This window comes from Balaenoptera musculus, chromosome 14 (assembly GCF_009873245.2).
Source record: "Balaenoptera musculus isolate JJ_BM4_2016_0621 chromosome 14, mBalMus1.pri.v3, whole genome shotgun sequence".
In the NCBI taxonomy this organism is placed as follows: Eukaryota; Metazoa; Chordata; class Mammalia; order Artiodactyla; family Balaenopteridae; genus Balaenoptera; species Balaenoptera musculus.
The window spans coordinates 29,227,082-29,240,725 of NC_045798.1; the positions used below are offsets into that span (position 1 = coordinate 29,227,082).

Genomic DNA, 13,644 nt, shown 5'->3' on the forward strand with positions numbered 1-13,644 from the left:
GATCCCACATACTGTGGAGCAACTAAGCCCGTGTGCCACAACTACTGAGCCTGCGCTCTAGAGCCCGCGAGCCACAACTACTGAGCCTGCGTGCCACAACTACTGAAGCCCTCGTGCCTATGGCCTGCGCTGCGCAACAAGAGAAGCCACCGCAATAAGAAGCCCGTGCACTGCAATGAAGAATAGCCCCCCGCTCACCGCAACTAGAGAAAAGCCCGCGCGCAGCAACGAAGACCCAATGCAGCCATAAATAAATAAATAGATAAATAAATAAATAAATAAATTGCCATCTCTCAAACCACTGGAAAAAAAGTTTAAAAAAAAAAAAAAGCATCATCATTTACAATCAGCATTTTCCACAAACACGATTGAGCATGAGGCTGAAGAAATTGGGCCAATGGTGACAGAAGACATTGCAGTGAGAGTTTGTGGGGAAACCAAGACCCTAACCAGGAAACATCTCTGTAGAGACACTACTTAGTGGTGGAGCTGGGGCCTGAGGGCAGGAGCACAGTGAGGGTGGCCTCCAGGCTCACTGTGACCTGCACCCGCCTCGCCTTCAAAGCCATCTCACACACAGCTGTTGGGTCCCAGCGGCCAAGCCTGGCTCAGGTGTCAGCACCTCTGTGGTTCCATCACTACTTGTACGTACTTGCATCCGAGACTTACCACCACGTGTTATGACCATCAGGAACTAGGTTATCATTATCCTTGTTACTTCCAGAGTCAGAAACCCAATAGGCACACAATAAATCAATGCCTGTTGAACACAGATGAACGTCACACCCGGCTTCAAGTCTATACTGCTACCTCCATTTTTGGTCAAAGACCACCGTTTCACTCTGTTCCACCAAGTCTGGTCCAGGAGCAGCAGAGCTGCCCAGGAGCCTGTTAGAAGTGGAGACCCCTGGCCCCACCACACAGCATCTTGGGAGCTGTGCCCCACTTCACATCTAAACCTTTCAAAGCAGGAGTCCGCATCTGCTCTTCCTGCTCCTTTACTGCTATGTATTCCACCGCAGGCTGGAACGGGCTCCCGGAACCTCTCGTTAGTCATCAGTAACCATCGCACTTCCAGTCCAACGGGTGCTGTTCTGTCCCCCTCCCCCGGGCCTCTGTGCTGCATGAGAAGTACTGGGCTTTCTCTCCTGGGACCTCTGCTCCGTCTGCATCCTCTGCACTGGTCCTTCCCAGGACACACGCCTCTTCCCTCTCTGTTCTTCTCCCTCTACACCTGCTCCCTGAGTGATTCACTGAGTGTCCTGGTTTCCACTAAGTCCCCGGCCTGCCTCTCCATCTCATTCCTACCCATCTGTCCAGTTGCCCACGGGGCGTTCTCTAGGTCCTACTTCAAACGCAGCATGGCCACGAATCTCCCACTTAAACAGACTCCTCCGCTAGGATGCACTGCCCAGGTCCCTGGCATCACCCAGGCATCCCAAGCTAGACCTGGACCCCTACATCCAAACAAACATCGAGTCCTTTGGGATTTACCTCTTCTAGATTGTTTTAATCCCTTACTTCTTCCGCATTCTTTAAGAGCCAATACGATTTAATAGTTGTAGCTGAAGGCATGGGTTTGAAGAGGAACAAACCTGGGTTCCAGTCCTGGCTCCCATGCTGCAAATTGCTAACCTCTCCAAATGTCAGTATCACCATCCTTGACATGGGAACGCTACTAGTAAAAAAAAACAAAAAGTCCTTTGGGACTTGTGGGAATTAATGAGAACAGAGTACATGACCGTGGTTAGTATTGCTGTCACCATCCCTGCTGACTGCTGACATGGCTCCGTCCAGCATCACCCTCTCCGGGTTCCTGCACAGCTCCCTAGCTGGCCCCTCAGAGCGGTGTCCCATCACCCTGCCACACCCCCTCCAGAGCTCTGTTTGGCCGTGCCCTGGGGTGCTCCTCGGCCCCCTCGCCCTCCTGCGGCTGCTCCTGATACCTCCATCGTTACTCTCAGCACACTGTTTTATAATTACTGCACCAGTTTGTGTTTCTGTCTCTCCCACCAGATTATGCTTATTAAGGAAGCAGGTGTCTAGGCTCGACCTCTCTCTTAGCTTTTGAATTGTTACCTCTGGGGTGAGGCCCAGGAACAGGCATTGTTAATGAGCAGCTGAGGCAATCACAGCGCTCTGGAGTTTGGAAAGGCGTCCTGCACTAGACTGAGCTCTGGGATGGGACCAGGCCTGGCTCATTTCTGTGTGCCCACGCTCGGTCCCGGTATCTGGCAAACAGTGAGCTCCGGATAAGTGCCTGTTCAGTGAGTCAAGGATGACTCCAAGGGCATCATGAACCTGGGAGCAGGTTGACCAGGGTGGGTGGGGCTCCATCTGTTGTCACCACTGCAGAGACACCTGGTCGAGTTTAGGAAATCCTAGTGCCTTCGTGGGTCACCTGTGGGGTAAATTGAGAGGCTTTTCAACCGGTGGTCCTAGTCTTTTTTGTTAATCTATTCACATTTTATATATTGAGATTTGGTGTCAAAATTTCACTTTTACAAGAGTCTGCTGCTAAAAATCAATAAGTTTGAAAACTGCTGTACCAGAATAGCTTTTTAATTTAGAGAGAAAATCAATCTCCCAGCATTGTTCTCTTCAAATCTCCCAGGAGTTTTGAAGAACTTTTGGAGCCGTTCCTTTCCCACTGTCATGGATATTCTTCATTAGGCTGTGATGTTTAATTGATCCTGAAATACAATGATCATGAAGATCTGACTTACAGGGATTCCTCAACCCTCCATGCAGTTAGAACAAGAGGGCAGAAGGGCAGGATTCCAGCCGGCACCATCAACATCTAGATCTTCCAAGATCCTATGTAGGAATATTATTGGTATCCAGAGACAAGTTCTCTAACCAGAGTCAGAACTATCCTGAACCTCAACACAGCCAAGATATTCTCATGTTTTATTAAAACAGTATATGCCTGTGAGCTTTTACTTTCTATGGTATATGCTTCTATGTAATTAATTCCTCTTCCCAACCCTTAAATACAATTCCTGAAGTAAGTCTCTACAATAAGTAGTCTAACTTTTGCTCCTTATTTCTGCTTCTGGGCACTTTAATTCTATCCAATTCCCATTATGCCTCTGGCATTGCAAAGATGGCTTATGACCAAGGGGTCTGGTGTCCAAAACAATCATCAGTTTTCTCTCGAGAAGATACAACTAGGAAAAATCTAGGAACTTTATGATTTTTGTGCACTACTGTGACCAACAGTTTTAGAAAAATGTTTGATCACTACCAAGTAAAGTGGTGACTAGGAATATTCTAAATGTTCTGCTATTGTCATTCATGAAACTTGCATTGTTAGGGTTTGATGTTGTAATTCACTCTCTTACTTGTTTTCATGTAGGAGATATTAATATTGTGTCTTTAGATTCCTTTACTTGAGGCACATTACCAGGAACAGCAGCACAAGTCATGACCACAGGCGGAAAATATCACATCAGCTTCACCTTATAGAAAATAATTAGCATTGTTATAGATGAACAACAGTAACATCATTTAGGAGGAAGAAAAATCCAGACCAGCCTGTGATACTTAAAAGTTTTCTGAATGCACAATGCGCGGTTGTCTTTAATAGACTAATAGATTAATAGACCTCTCCTGCCACCTGGTGGACAAATTGTGCAGCACAGCTTCGTGTGCGCCGTCTCAGGGTCCTAGCCCCCAAACACATGTAACTTACTTATTTTTTGTAATAATGTTTACCAAGCAGTTTCTCTGCTGGGATATCATCCTCTGAATATATATTGGCACGTACGTGTGTGTGTGTGTGTGTGTATATATATATATATATATATATATATATATATATATATATATATATATGCATCAATAATAATGTTCATTGTAGCATCTGAGATACAAATAAATTGGAAGCAGTCTAACTGACCCTTGGTTAGAAACTGTTATACTTTTCCCATAGAATACCAGAAAGCTTATTAAAGAACTGGGTGGAAGTATATGCTATTAACATACAAAAGTATATGTTAATCAGAAAAGCAAAGTGTATAAACTACAATTTCATTCACATGAAAATATACTTTATATGCTTGTAAATACATGTAAACTGTATGGACACATACACAGCACACCAAAAAAAACTCTAAGAAAATTACCTTTAAGCAGTGAGAATGAGAGATTGACTTTCACTCCCTATTTTGTATCGTCAACTTTGCTGAATTTATTTATTAGTTCTAGTAACTTTTAATGGATTGTTTATGATTTTCTATAATTAGGATCATGTCATGTGTTCTTCCTTTCCAATATGGATGCCTAATATTTCTTTTTCTTGTCTAATTGATCTGGCTAGAACTTCCAGTACAATGTTAAATAGTAGTGGTGAGGGCTTCCCTGGGGGCGTAGTGGTTAAGAATCTGCCTGCCAATGCAGGAGACACGGGTTCAAGCCCTGGTCCGAGAAGATCTCACATGCCACGGAGCAACTAAGCCCGTGTGCCACAACTACTGAACCTGCGCTCTAGAGCCCACAAGCCACAACTACTGACCCCGCGTGCCACAACTACCAAAGCCCGTGCGCCTAGAGCCCATGCTCCGCAACAAGGAGCCCGTGCACCTCAATGAAGAGTAGCCCCTGCTCACTGCAACTAGAAAAAAGCCCGCACGAAGACCCAATGCAGCCATAAATAAATAAATAAATAAATTTATAAAGAAAAAAATAGTAGTGGTGAAAGTGGGCATCCTTGTCTTGTTCGTGATCTTAGAGGGAAAGATTTCAGTCTTTCACCATTGAGTAAGAAGTTAGCTGTGGGTTTTTCACAAGTATCCTTTATTATGTTGAGAAAGTTAACTTCCCTAGTATTCCAAGTGTTTTCTCTAATGAAATGGTGTTGGATTTTGTCAAATTCCTTTTCTGTATCAATTGAGATGATCATGTGATTTTTTGTTTTGTTTTGTTTTTATATGTGACTGTTCATAGCAGCTTTATTCATATTTTCCCAAAATTGGAAACAAAATGTTCATTAACAGGAGAATAGCGAAACAAATTGTGGTACATTCATACAGTGGAATACTACTCAGCAATAAAAAGAAATACATGGTTCAACCTCTCAAAACTTTATACTAATGAAAGCATTAAGTGATTCAATTTAGTTTCAGAGCTGGGGGGGAGGGAAACCCTAGTCTATGGTGAAAAAATATGGATAGTAGTTAAACTACCAACTAAAGTAGGGGTAGTGCTTTGTTGCTTAGGTAGGGGTATAAGGGAACCTTCCTTTGTCCTGATATGACTGTGGGCTAAAAGTATCCATTTTCAAAACTGTAGTTAAGATTTGTGTATTTCAATTTTATAAATCTTACCTAATAAGAGGTGTGTATAGTGGACAGATGAATGTACCAAAGCAGAATTGAGGACTATCGAAGCTAGGGTGTGAAGGTTCAAGGTACAATTTTTTTTAATATACTTCCAAGTAAGATGTTTAATTACAAATCTCGACGTATTTTTATGGGCTCCTAGCTCACATATCCAACAGCACATTGGACATCTCTTGACACTGCCAATGGTTTTCTTCCAATCTTAGTCACATAACAGATCTCTATGACCCTGCCTCAATTTCATCCTAGGTTTCTGGTTTGAACAACTCAGGAAAATGCTAGATTGCAAGAAGTAGTCTGAAGAGGGTTCAGTTTGGGCTAAGAATTGACACTTGTCATCTTGTAAAGGACTAATAAAGTAGCCCCTAAGGAGCAAACATAAGTGGGAAGAAACTAGAAAAGTAAAACAAACTGATGGTGAACAACAGTGGACATGCTTGCAGTGAACTCAGAAAGTCTCTGAAGGTAGGAATGGGTGGATAGGATCCAAAGGACCAATACTTCTTCCATTATGACAAAAAGGGTATATGAGAATGTCAAGTTTGAAGGTGGGTAGCCAGGAAATGGTGAGTTATCTGGCTAGGACAATAAAAGCCTTTTATCTTTCATAGTGTGATATCATATTTACCATATTTTTCAGATTATGTCCCTGAATCTGATTAACACCAAGTGTCTGCCAAACTCAGTTACCTGTTCATGTAAAAGAATCTGGTGCTGTAGGTATTGCACACATATGTAACAACCTGCTTTTCTACGATCAACCCTTTTTAACTCAGATGATGAGATACGTACCTGCATGGCACAATGATCAAAAGCTTATAACTCTGTTCTAGTTAACAGAAATAACCATGAGTTAGACTCTGCCCCCACCCCACCATCAAGAGCCGATTTCTTAATAAATGTTAGACTATTCCACCTTCAAACTTTTCACTTTTCTAGCTCCAAATTCTATCATTCTTATTCTTACTACTTACACCCTCTCTACTCTTTGATATCCTGGTATATAGCCCGGATGATTTCCTTTGAGCTTCAGGTATGAAGCCACTAACAAAAAAATGTTTAAATCTGTTCTCCCAGGAGCTTAGAGATCTTATCTTTATGACAACTCCCATAAATCTTAAAAAATGATCATTAAATATTGATTTACTCAATTAATTATAAAAACTTTAGATGTCTAGTATTTGGTCATGTATATTATTTTAAAAAATACATCAACAGAAAACTTTCTGAATGTCACTAGACAACGAATTAACCAAACCTTTACTGAAGCTTAAATTGTGGTACAGAAATACATTTCAACTGATTTAAGTCCAACACCATGAAGAGAGAAATTATGGCACCAAAATTTTCCCTCCTCTATCATATATATGAGGATTAATTTAGATTACTATTCAATCTATAGTTTTCATTTTTCTAGGCTTTGTTCCATACAAATTTGTGCAGTTTCTCAACATTAAATGGAAATCTTAAATCTATTGGGCTGGGGCGGTGGGGGGGATCAGACCTCAAGCCAATAAATGTTCATCAAATCTACTGGGACACTGTTCAAGAACAAAATCCACTTTGGGCATTGGTCCTCATAATAGCACCAAAACATTAGGTACTGTGCGCTAATTACAGAATCGGACTGATCCATTGACTGAAAGCTTCTTCAATGAAGCTCTGAAACAACAACATGTTTAAAAGTCAAAAGTGTTCCAACCACTTGATTTCAAACCAAGTAGAATTTATGTTTAGAAACACTAAAAAAAAGTGTTTCATTTATAAATACAGAAGGAACAAAAACATCACTGCATCAATCCAGAAAGAATCAAAAATTGTTTGAGAACAAGAAGAAATACAAAATTGAGTCAACTTTGCTCTTTTCTCAGCTGCTTAAATAAATGTCCATATTAGCAAATACAGCTAAAAGATGCCAACTCTTTTAAGCCTGTATTTCTAGTCATTTCCCATTGACCATTTTGGAATTTTGTATGTTATGTTTTATGGATAGCACTCTGATTCACTGTGTAGTATGTCTGAATAACCTGAACAGTTCTCATTCATCACTTGATGTTACTCCACGGTGAAAGAAATACCAGTAAGAGGAACCGTCAGAACACTATCACACGCATCACAAAGTCACAGAACTTTTTAAGTCACAAGATGGCAAAGACATCGATTCTGCCTTGAACCAAAGATTATGGCATATCATTAATAGAAATTAGTGGAAATGGCTATGAAAGTAAAGTTGAGGTGAATCATCTGAGCTGACTTGACTTGTTGAATCCAACACAACCTTTATCTTAAATCTCCTTGCTAACAAATTTAGTGATAATTTTTTTATACTACTACGTAGCAAGTTAATAAAGACATGGTACCCATGAGAAGCTAATCTCATTTAATGGCAGGCACAGAATGGCATACAGTTTCCATACAGTTCTGCCAATATTCCCTAGTATCAATCTACACCTTCTTTGCTAATCAACACCAGCTTATTCCAAAAGAGCTCATGGTAACGAAGAATGCCAAACTCCCTTGACCTTAAAAGAAAATTAAGCCCAGGGTCCATCCCCCCGTTCCCCCTCTGGAGTATAAGGTTAGTGTAAACCCACAGTGTAACAGCATATTGCTTTATGGAGGGGGTGAGGTTGGGAGGGAGACACCATGGTGAGGAATGAATCAATTAAAGTCACACAAGTATAGGAAGCAGAGAGATAGTAATACACAAAATGGATAACTGCAGTCATTTTCGTAAAGGACTCGACTCGTGGAAGAAGAACTTTGATTGGTGCTGCAAAAACATCTGTATGAAGTAGAAACTGGTTTCAATAACATTAGTAGAGAATATGTTCTAGAAAGTGGAGGTAACTGGATGCAAAATCCTGGTAGCAATTTAATAGAACAGTCCCAGATGGCTAGGCTGAGGCCAACACCTAATGAGGACGAAAGCCTTGTCTGTGAGGAATTTTGGATGATACCTGGAGAAATATTACACTGTGCATAAACCAAATTGAGTTGTTTCCACAAGTGTTGTAAAGTTTCATATAGTAAAAGGTTTTTTCTACATGCACTTCAATTTCACAGCAAGAGTGGCATAGGATACCTAAACACAGAAGAGAGCATTCATGCAAGATATCTAACTCCTTGATATAATAATGCATACAATTCAAAATGATTACACTATCATTACATCTAGGGCTTTCTGCAACTACAAGGTGGTGGTTATGGAAAGCATGGCCCTTGGTATCAATATCTAAAAAGCAGCTACCACCTTCTTCTATGTGTGTTCTCTTTTTCGTTTTTTCCTCATTTTTCTTAATCAACTCTGCTGTTGTTGCTGCTTCTTAGCAAAACTGGTAAAAACAAAATTGTAATCATTGAACATAGCGCTCTGGCAATCAAGACGTTTAAAACCTTCAATATTCTGGGGCGAAGAAAGCACTGTGCGACATTTAGAACTCTGATTTACAAACAGGGTGGTCACAAATTTTCCTGGCTTGAAGACTTCCACAACTTTCCTGATCAGGTCATCATAGGAGGTCTGACTTAAGTTTGTTTCAAAGCTAACATAAGAAAATTCTGGTTCTGGAGTGATGTGAATAGTCCAATAAGTTCCATCCTATTTCATTCCATTCACTGAATGCCCACAAGGATTGAACGGTGTGGCATCAATGACAGAACCTGGTATCAGGTCACGAATTCCACTCTCACGAGTGACATCCTTTGCAGTAACACCATCTTTCATGTAGAACTGGTCCATAATCGCTGGGTCAAGCTCACTCATCAGAATTTCCAGGGTTTGAGCTGGCTGATCGATTACCCGACTCTCTGGGAAATCCAAAATACACAAGTACCAACAATCAGAATTCATGCGTCCCATACAATATGCTGCTCCATTTGGGAAAATTGCATTAAGAAACTCTATTTCTTCCTGGAAATTCCGGTGTGGGTACCCTTGATGAGAAGGCTCCATGAAATTCTTACAAGAATAAAAGAAGCTTTGAATTGAGTCAAACCCACTGTAATCCCTAGCAAGTTTCAACAGGGGAACCAGTGCTTTCAGCAAGAGGGTGGTACCACATGTCTTCAAAATGAAACGTCTCTTGGAGACAAACATGCTACTCTCACTGAGTACATAAGCTTCCTGCTTATCAGTTTTTGTCACACTTATGATTGAACACTGCACATCCTTCAAAAGTATGTCCCACTCGGATCTTGGGATGGTGCAAAGATCCCCAGATCCTTGGTTTGCGTCGGGTTGCTGCCTGGAGAACCACACCTCCAGCAGCTTCTCGGTCCCTTCGAAAAAATGTGCAGCTTCCATCACCGTGAGACTAGCGAACAACCAACAACCACAGAAAATCAACTAAATTAAATCTCTTCTCCCACCGCTGCCGCCGCCGCTGTGGATTGTTCCAGCTGTGTTACTAAAGTTCAGGTTCCTTTTTTGCTATAATTTTACATTAACTTTTTTTAAAAAAAGGGTTAATAAAATTTTCCCGGCTTTTTTTTTTTTTCTTTTTTTTGTAAGAGAAAGTTGAACGTGAGTTTGTTGGAAATAGAGGCAGATACAGCTCAGTCTCTTGTAGTCCGCTGTTTCCCCGTTAGAGAGAGTAGAGAGAGCGCTAGCTAATGTCGCCGGCCATACTGTGGGACCGATCATGTGATTTTTAAAAAATCATTCTATTAATGTGATGTATTACATTGATTGATTTTCTTATGTTGAACCAACCTGACATTCTGAGGTAAATCCCACTTGGTCATGATGTATAATCCTTCAAATATGATGTTGGCTTTGGTTTGCTAGTATTTTGTTGAAGATTTTTGCATGTATATTCATAAGGGATACTGCATTATCTCCAAATACAGTCACATTGGAAGTTGGGGTTTCAAATATGAATGTTGGGGGCAATCTACAGATTTAATGCGATCCCTATCAAATCACCCATGACATTTTTCACAGAACTAGAACAAATAATCCTAAAATTTATATGGAACCATAAAAGACCCAGAATTGCTAAAGCAATCCTGAAGAAAAAGCACAAAGCAGGAGGCATAACCCTCCCAGACTTCAGAAAATACTACAAAGCTACAGTTATCGAAACATAGAGGTACTGGCACAAAAAGAGATACATGGATCAATGGAACAGAACAGAGAGCCCAGAAATAAACCCACACACCTACAATCAATAAATCTTCAAAAAAGGAGGCAAGAATATAAAAAGGGGAAAAAGACAGTCTCTTCAGCAAGTGGTGTTGGGAAAGTTGGACAGCTGCATATAAAGCAATGAAGTTAGAACACACCCTCACACCATGCACAAAAATAAACTCAAAATGGCTTAAAGACTTAAACATAAGATATGACACCATGAAACTCCTAGAAAAGATCATAGGCAAAACATTCTCTGACATAAATTGTACCAATATTTTCTTAGGTAAGTCTCCCAAGGCAATAGAAATAAAAACAAAAATAAACAAATGGGACCTAATCAACCTTACAAGCTTCCACACATCAAAGGAAACCATAAACAAAATGAAAAGACAACCTACAAAATGGGAGAAAATATTTGCAAATGATGCAACCGACAAGGGATTGATTTCGAAAACATACAAACAGCTCATACAATTCAACAACAATAAAAAAACAAACAACTCAATAGATAAAAGGGCAGAAGACCTAAATAGACATTTCTGCAAAGAAGACATACAGATGGCCAATAGGCACATGAAAAGATGCTCAATATCACTAATCATTAGAGAAATGCAAATCAAAACCATAATGAGGTACCACCTCACACCAGTCAGAATGGCCATCATTAAAAAGTCTACAAACAGGGCTTCCCTGGTGGCTCAGTGGTTAAGAATCCGCCTGCCAGTTCAGGGGACACAGGTTCGAGCCCTGGTCTGGGAAGATCCCACATGCCATGGAGCAACTAAGCCTGTGAGCCACAACTACTGAGCCTGCACTCTAGAGCCCGCGAGCCACAGCTAGTGAGCCTGCGCACCACAACTACTGAAGCCCGCATGCCTAGAGCCCGTGCTCCGCAACAAGAGAAGCCACCACAATGAGAAGCCTATGCACCGCAACAAAGAGTAGCCCCCGCTCACCACAACTAGAGAAAGCCTGCGCGCAGCAACAAAGACACAGCCAAAAAATAAAAATAAATTTATTTAAAAAAAGAAAAAAGGTCTACAAACAATAAATGCTGGAGAGGGTGGGGAGAAAAGGGGACTCTCTTACACTGCTGGTGGTAACGTAAATTGGTGCAGCCACTATGGAAAACAGTAGGGAGGTTCCTCAAAAAAACTAAAAATAGAGTTGCCATATGATCCAGCAATCCCACTCCTGGGCATATACTCATTCAAAACTATAATTCTAAAAGATACATGCAGGGACTTCTCTGGTGGTCCAGTGGTTAAGAATCAGCACTTTCATTGCAGGGGCACAGGTTCAATCCCTGGTTGGGGAACTAAGATCCTGCATGTCGCACGGCACAGCCAAAAAAAAAAATTAAATTAAAATTAAAGATACGTGCACCCCTATGTTCATAGCAGTGTTATTTACAATAGTCAAGACATGGAAACATAGAGAAATGCAAATCAAAACCACAGTGAGGTATCACCTCACGTCGGTCAGAATGGCCATCATCAAAAAATCTACAAACAAATGCTGGAGAGGGTGTGGAGAAAAGGGAACCCTCCTGCACTGTTGGTGGGAATGTAAACTGATACAGTCACTATGGAGAACAGTATGGAGGTTCCTTAAAAAACTAAAAATAGAACTACCATATGACCCAGCAATCCCACTACTGGGCATATACCCTGAAAAAACCATAATTCAAAAAGATACATGTACTGCAATGTTCATTGCAGCACTATATACAATAGCCAGGCCATGGAACCAACCTAAATGTCCATCGACAGATAAATGGATAAAGAAGATGTGACACATATATACAATGGAATATTACTCAGCCATAAAAAGCAATGAAATTGAGCTATTTGTAATGAGGTGGATAACCTAGAGTCTGTCATACAGAGTGAAGTAAGTCAGAAAGAGAAAAATACCGTATGCTAACACACACATATGGAATCTGAAAAAACGGTAATGATGAACCTAGTGGCAGGGCAGGAATAAAGATGCAGACGTAGAGAACAGACTTGAGGTCACAGGGCGGGAAGCGGAAGCTGGGACGAAGTGAGAGAGTAGCACTGACATATATACACTACCAAATGTAAAATGGATGGCTAGTGGGAAGCTGCTGCATAGCACAGGGAGATCAGCTCGGTGCTTTGTCACCACTTAGAGGGGTGGGATAGGGAGGGCGTGAGGGAGGCTCAAGAGGGAGGGGACATGGGGATAAATGTATACATATAACTGATTCACTTTGTTGTACAGCAGCAACTAACACAACATTGTAAAGCAGTTATACTCCAATAAAGATATTTTTTAAAATAAAATAAATAAATATTTTTAAAAATTTATTTTAAAAAGTAAAATAAATAAATAAATAAAAATAAAAACATAGTATCATATCACACACACACACAAAAACCTAAATGTCCATTGACAGATGAATGGATAAAGAAGATGCAATATATATATATATATAAAATATGATATCACTTATATGTAGAATCTAAAATATGATACAGGGACTTCCCTGGTGGTGCAGTGGTCAAGAATCCGCCTGCAGGGGACACAGGTTCGAGCCCTGGTCCCGGAAGATCCCACTTGCCGCAGAGCAACTAAGCCTGTGCACCACAACTACTAAGCCTGCGCTCTTTTCTTTGTCCAGCCTTAACCAGTGCTGCAACCGCTTACGCCCATTCTTGGAGGACCCTAGCTGATTCACTGAAGAACTCCAGGGACTAACTTTCTCCTTCGACCTCACTTAGAAGGACCTGAATGTTGCCATTTCCCACTGCTGCACCCCTGAGGAAAAGACCTACATTTGGGCAGAGGCTCAAGCATATGCTGATGGACTACACGCTGCCCCACCCAATCATTATCCTGTGGGCATGATGGCAGTGCCGCTGATTGATCCCAATTGGGAGTATCAGCCAGGCTAAACTGGTATCCCTAAAAAAGACCACATGATCCTTTGCCTCACTGAAGGGATGAAACTATACATAATTAAACCTGTCATTTATGATAAGGTTAAAGAGATCACTCAAGGTCAGGACAAAAATCCAGCCCTATTTCAGGCCAGGCTGGTAGATGCCCTCTAAAAGTATATGACTGTTGACCCAAACACTTTTGAGGGACACATTGTACTTGCAACCCATTTCATTAGCTTGTCAGCCCCCAACATCTGTC

At 41.1% G+C, this 13,644-nt stretch overlaps 1 protein-coding gene and 1 pseudogene across 1 annotated transcript in view; both read right to left on the reverse strand.

Moving 5' to 3' along the window:
* Positions 1-13,644, reverse strand: part of PRELID3A (PRELI domain containing 3A) — a 105,921-nt gene that overhangs the window by 81,159 nt on the left and 11,118 nt on the right. The window lies entirely within an intron of this gene.
* Positions 8,124-9,911, reverse strand: LOC118906945 (annotated as a pseudogene).